Source organism: Megalobrama amblycephala, linkage group LG24 (genome assembly GCF_018812025.1).
Source record: "Megalobrama amblycephala isolate DHTTF-2021 linkage group LG24, ASM1881202v1, whole genome shotgun sequence".
Classification (NCBI taxonomy): domain Eukaryota; kingdom Metazoa; phylum Chordata; class Actinopteri; order Cypriniformes; family Xenocyprididae; genus Megalobrama; species Megalobrama amblycephala.
Window position 1 is genome coordinate 2,282,244 of NC_063067.1, and position 7,146 is coordinate 2,289,389.

The 7,146-nt window shown below is 34.9% G+C and overlaps 1 long non-coding RNA gene across 1 annotated transcript; it reads right to left on the reverse strand.

Moving 5' to 3' along the window:
- Positions 1-499: 499 nt before the first annotated feature.
- LOC125260349 lies at positions 500-3,290 on the reverse strand. Its single transcript, XR_007183017.1, has 5 exons — positions 2,151-3,290; positions 1,910-2,007; positions 1,207-1,244; positions 804-868; positions 500-728 (listed from the first exon to the last, which is right to left on the reverse strand). It is a non-coding gene; the product is annotated as an uncharacterized LOC125260349 (long non-coding RNA).
- Between the last annotated feature and the right edge of the window lie 3,856 nt (positions 3,291-7,146).

The window sequence follows — 7,146 nt, forward strand, 5'->3', positions numbered from 1 at the left end:
AAATAAAACTAATGCTGTTTCAGTGTTGTTGAATGACACAAACATTTAAAGAAATTTTTATCAAGACTGTAAAAATCTTATTAACTTACTAAACTAGTATTTAAAAAGAACTTTAAACAATTTTTTACAGACCACAATGTGATTTTACCTGTTCAATTTACTCACCTTGGCTGTGACATGTTTTGTTCTGTGCTCTCCTGCATCAGTCCTGGGTGTCTGGTAGCTGTAAACAGTGAGAGATCTTGAGGCAGACACGACACTAAGCTGTGGCAGGCGCGACGCTAGTAGAAGCCAAGAGACCCCATACGGTAAAAAAAATATATTTTCAAATATATTTTTAAATATATTTCAAAATATACAAAAAATGGCCAAAAAATATATTTCGTTAAAATATATTTTCAAATATAAATATATTTTCTGGCCATTTTTTGTATATTTTTAAAAAATATATTTTCAAAATATATTTTACAAAAGCATTTAAAAATATATTTTGCCCTACATATATTTCAACCCAAGAAAATACATTCACATGTCACATTTGAAAAACTTTTATTTGTTGTCTATAACAAGTGAACATTTGAATAATAATCAGCAAGGAACATACTTTACAATGTTCAAAAAAATTACAATATTCAAACAAATATAACTTTTTTGCTTTCAAGAAGTCTCAGTTTCCCCAGTTCAAATCCTCAAAGCCTCTTTGGACACATTTGGAAATCTCTTCTTGACTGTGAGACAAAAATGAGTTATTTTTTTAACTTAATGTTTCTAGTAAATTTTCCTTTCACCAAGTATTGACTTACCGTATATATGGCTGCCATGGTTTCCTCGTCAAGGGCACTTCTTCTCTGTCTCTACCACTGTACTCCTGCAAAAGACAAAACACAATAACTGAACATCTGTACAGGTACAGAGGGCATGCACTTTGTCTTCTGACTAGTTTTGGATTTCCTGATATTTTTGTTTACACTGCAAATAAAACAATTACAGGTATACTGGATTTTAAAGATATTTAATGGGCACATTTTTGGACAGTACAGTAAAGAAACTGATGATTGAGGAGAGGCCTTTCTTTACACTTCTGCATTGCATTTTCACTTTTACAAATGAAGGGATAGTGAAATATCACAAAGTCACTCATTTAAGATAACTTAACTCAAAGGGATAATCCACCCAAAAACAGAAATTATCTCATCATTTACTTACCCTCAAGCTGTTCCAGTTGATAATGACATTCTCTTTTTCTGTGGAATACAAACAGAGATATTTAGAAAAAATAATCCATCTCTGTGTGTTCATGCAAGAAGGTCAAAAACCAAAGTGAACATGATGGTAATCCACATGACCTCAGTTGACGAATCAACTTCTTCTGAAGTGAAACAATAGGCGTGTTTGAGGAAAATACTATTATGTTAAATTTGTTACACTACAGATTTGCCAACTGTCCAGTATGGGCTCAAAGTCAACATGTTGTAATTTGTGATGTGTGTTTTAAAGCTTGAGGAATCATTTGGAAGTACAGACTTTAAAATATTAATATTTTTCTAACACACACCTAGTGTTTCACTTCAACTAGGGTCATGTTGACTACGTTGTTTTTTTTTACTCTGTGTGGTTTTCAACCTTACACATGCACTCACAGAGTTGGATTATTTTCCAAAAATCATAATTTGAAAGAAAGTCATATTCTGAGAGTATTTTAATTTTTGGGTGGAGTATCCCTTTTTTAGTATTATCAGAAACAAAAACTTTATTTTTCTTAGCCAAAAAAAAAAAAAAAAAAAGTTTGGTCTTTATATTTAAATTCAACTTTTGAATTTTGAATTCTGTTAATTTCATGTTTATTACTGTGAAGCTGTTTTGTATAAAGTGCCACAGAAATGAATATGACTTGACTATGAACCTGTACCTATGACTTGTGGTCAGAGGCTCTCCAGGACAATCGTTGGGCTGGTGGGGTGGACAGCAAGTGGACAAGCGTCTTGACAGATGGGTTTGGACCCGCACCTATTCCAGACAGAAACAGATATTAACACAAGTGCAGAGAACATATCAATTCATAAATTACACAAATAAAATAATATAATTTGCTTAACAGTGCTTAATTAAACAAAATTATTCTACTTCTTAAAGTGTCTCATCATTCTCACCTTGTTGCTGTTGCACAGACCGTCTCTGCTTCTGCTACTGAAAAAATAAAAAGTAGATTTTTTACAGTAATGAATGACACATGCAAACTAGGGATGCACCGATCCGATATTCAGATCGGTATCGGCTCCGATACTGCCATTTTTGCCGGATCGGGTATCGGCCGGAGTGCACCGATCCAAATCCGATACTGTGCGTGTACTATTCTGTTATTGTTAAGCTCCACAAAAGGCACAAAAACATTAAAAAAGCACCATAAAGTTTCTGTGCACTATATTCCAAGTGTTCTGAAGCCATTCCATAGTTTAATTTGAGGTACAGATAAATATTTAAGTCGTTAAATGAAAGTTCACGTAGCCTAAATGCCTCCCTCCGCTGCGGCAGTCAGTCATTCTCCATTCAGCATTAATGAATTCAGACTGCGTGTCGCGTTCGGTTATGACAGTCAACACAATGAAACACTCTCCAAGATGAATCAATGTTTCTATTATTATACTTCATCAAGATAACGGTAATACAATACCCATCAATATATCTTCTCTTTGTGCTTTGAACTTTTCAATGCGGAGCGCCGTGACTCCATGATGCTTCAAGCGCATCATTCTGCACACGGGATGCGCATAACCGCTTTGTGCCGCTCTGTATGGGAGCCGTTCATATTATAATACTTTTGCGCAATGCACGATTGTTAATAGCATTTTTTTCGTTCTGTCATATTAATTTTTATATTTTAATGTTAAGACATTTAATAGCTTCGCATTTTCATATTTATTCACAAACTTATAGGATAAACAAATAGGCCTAAGCTATGCATTTATTTATATCATGAAAAGAAGTTAAAGACTGCGTCACTTCTCAGTTTTCATCTTGAACACTTTTTGGGGATCGTGAGTGAACGCGATCATCTCTTCCTCTTTACTAGCTATTTTACAGAAGGAAATAAATATGAATGAAAATCAAAGAATATGTTGAAAGTTGCAGTAGCTTACCAAAATCTATATCATGTCAGTTCAATCAGTGTTGTAAACAATGTCACGTATACCTCAGAAAAGCCATTCGTTGACCATAAACTTATAGTCAGCAGCAAGAAAAATAAAACAAAACGGATTAGAAACTTAATTATGCAAGCATAAGTAATATATAACAAAATGGACAAACTGGGTGCGTGTAATCAAACGCATCGTTTTCATTTTATTCTGGAGACTGAACTCACGCTCTGCTGCCACACTGGAGCGCGCTCACCACCTTCAGATCCAGGGAAAAGAACCAGTCTCCTGGGTGAATCTGCGAGAAGATCTGTTTCAAAGTGATCATTTTGAACGAGTGCTTTATCAGGGCCCGATTCAGATATCTGAATAAGCCTGATTCGCTCAGTGCTGGGGGAACCATTTCTATGGCTCCTTTTGCCAGCATAGTGTTCAATTCGGAGCATAGGACGTGCACGTCCCTGCTCTCTACTGAGGTTTGGACCACTCTATTGAATAACGGGGCCTGCTGAGCAAACTGGAGTACATAACCTCGTAGTTGACACTACGAGGATGGCCTGCCAGGCCTTGGCCCAGGTGGCAAGTGCTCCACTTGTGTCATCGAATGACCAATCGCCTGGGCCGTGATCTTAGTGGCTCACAGGGCCAGGCGCAGTGCAGCTCCTTGAAGGCGGGCAAGTCCTGCCCAGGCTGGTCCAGGTCACACAGAAGTTTGGCCTGGTAAACCTGCAACACCGCCACTGAGTCCAGGGTGGAAGCTGCTTGGCCGGAAAAAATAAAATAAAACCAAAATAAAGTTGGAATTTCATCTTTAAAAAACAATAAATCAGTTTTTATACATTGCTGTGGATAGGCATCATGACCTTTTTTGAGAGCATCATGGGTAAGACAGAAACTTCTGGTAAGCAACATAGTAAGAAAAGTGGCAGTCATGAGATATTAATAAGAAAAGCACAAATACAACACCCTTCAGTCGATTAACCGCACAATGCATACTTTTAGGTTAAATTAATTAGCTTACCTCCATTCTTTTATTGATAAATTGCCAGCAAAACCTTTACAAATCTATCAAAATCTCTCATCTACACATAACATATATGATTAAAAGCCCAAACTTACATAAACTAGTTCAGTCTAAAGTTAACCTCTTATAGTTAGCCTAACGGTTGAGATGCTGACGGACTTTTTCAAAGACACTAAACCATTTCTATAAAGTAAATATTCAACCAAAGTCATTTACATTAAAGAAAGTGTCAGGAATATTTGTATGTACTACAGTATTTGTGTAATTTTAGGGACTAAACTTACCTGGAAGTAAGTACTGAGAATGTACAATGTTTTTAGTCAGTTAATATATATATAATATAATATAATATAATATAATATAATATAATATAATATAATATAATATAATAGCTTTAGAAATGGTAAATGTGGTATAGAAATAAAATTGCAAAAAACGAAGGCCATGATGGTCCGACTTGATTTAGCCCAAAAAACAACGTCGAAATGACGTCTGGTGCTGGGTGGGATGTGTGCATATATGGTGACATATTCACATGTGAACATATGTGGTGACATATGTGGTTATATATTCACATGTAAACATATGTGGTGACATATTCACATGTGGTGACATTCACATGTGAACATATGTGGTGACATATTCACATGTGGTGACATTCACATGTGAACATATGTGGTGACATATTCACATGTGGTGACATTCACATGTGGTGACTTATTCACATGTGAACATATGTGGTGGCATTCACATGTGGAGGCTTATTCACATGTGAACATGTGGTGACCAGTGGTGTATAAAGTACTTGAAATTCATACTTGAGTAAAAGTATAGATATCTTACCAGAAAATGACTTTGGTAGAAGTTAAAGTCACTGTTTAGAATATTACTTGAGTAAAAGTTGTGTGTATGTATGTACAGGTTATGCTGGTCATATAATTAGAATATCGTGAAAAAGTTCATTTTTTTATTGTAAATTATTTTTAAAAATGAAACTTTCATATATTCTAGATTCCCTACATGTAAAGTAAAACATTTCAAAAGTTTTTTTTTTTTTTTTTTTTTTTAATTTTGATGATTAGAGCGCACAGCTCATGAAAGTCCAAAATCCAGTATCTCAAAATATTAGAATATTTCCTAAGATCAATCAAAAAATGGATTTTCAAAACAGAAAAGTTCAAGTTCTTTAAAGTATGTTCATTTGTAAACTCAGTACTTGGTCGGCAGCACATATTACAGCAAATGACTTGCTCCTAGCACAAATTACAGCATCAGTGAAGTGTGGCATGGAAGTTATCAGCCTGTGGCACTGCTGAGGCACTACTGAGCCTTCAGATCATCTGTATATTGTTGGATCAACTGTTTCTCATCTTTCTCTTGAAAATATCCCATAGATTCAGGGGTCAGGCATGTTGGCTGGCCAATAAAACACAGTAATATCATGGTCAGCAAACCACTTGGAAGTGGTTTTTGCACTGTGGGCAGGTGCTAAAGTCCTGCTGGAAAAGGAAATCAGCATCTCCATAAAGCTTGTCAACAGATGGAAGCATAAAGTGCTCCAAAATCTCCTGGAAGATGGCTGCATTGACTTTGCATTTGATAAAACACAATGGACCAACACCAGCAGATGTCACGGCCCCCCAAATCATTACTGACTTCAGAAACTTCCCACTAGACTTCAAGCAGCTTGGATTCTGTGCCTCTCCAGTCTTCCTTCAGACTCTGGGACCATGATTTCAACATTAAATGCAAAATTTACTTTTATCTGAAAAGAGGACTTTCGGCCACTGTTCACTGTCCAGTTCTTTTTCTCCTTAGCCCAGGTAAGATGCTTCTGACGTTGTTTCTGTTTCAGAAGTGGCTTGGTAGTTCTTTTCCTGAAGATGTCTGAGTGTGGTGACTCTTGATGCGCTGACTCCGGCTTCATTTGACTCATTGTGAAGCTCTCCCAAGTGTTTGAATCGGCTTTACTTGACAGTATTCTCAAGCTTGTGGTCATCCCTGTTGCTTGTGCACTTTGCCTACCCAATTTCTTCCTTCTAGTCAACTTTGCATTTAATATGCTTTGATACATCACTCTGTAAACAGCCACCACATTCAGTAATGACCATCTGTGACTTACTCTCTTTGTGGAGGGTGTCAATGATTGTCTCCTGGACCATTGCCAAGTCAGCAGTCTTCCCCATTAGTGTGGTTTCAAAGAACAAGAGATACCCAGAATTGATACTGTAGGGATGGTCATTTAATGAAACTCAAATGTAAATATTCTAATATTTTGAGATACTGGATTTTGGACTTTCATTAGCTGTACGCTCTAATCAACAAATAAATAAAAAAATTAAAAAAAATAAAAAATAAAAAAAACTTTTGAAATGTTTTACTTTACATGTACGGAATATAGTATAAATGAAAGTTTCATTTTTTAAAATAATTTACAATAAAAAAAATGAACTTTTTCACAATATTCTAATTATATGACCAGCACCTGTATGTGATATTTTTTGTACTTAAGTATGAAAAGTATTTTTTTTTTGAGATTGAACGTACATAAGCATTGAAAGTAAAAGTACAAGTAAATGTAAAATATAAAAGGAGTGAAAAAAATATTGTAAAAAAATGTTCTATACAGTTTGAGCAGCAAGTTTATGTTCAGTTTTATCTCTTTCTTACATTTTGTTTTCTTTGAATTAAAAAAAATGGCTAAATGTTTATTGTAAGTTTAAAAAAATACTAATATATTAATTATACATTGATCATTCATGTTAATTCATAGTGCATTATAACTAATGTAAGAGACAACTTTAAAATGATAAAATGTAAATGTTGAAATTAATAATGAACAATAATTTTATTAACCTTATTTAATGTTACAAATGGACTCTTATTGTAGTGTTACCATTTCTTATAGATCCAAACAGTCATGCTTAAAAATTGCCATCTTTACACACAAAGGCATAGCATAGGTCTATTATATGTATACTTTTACAC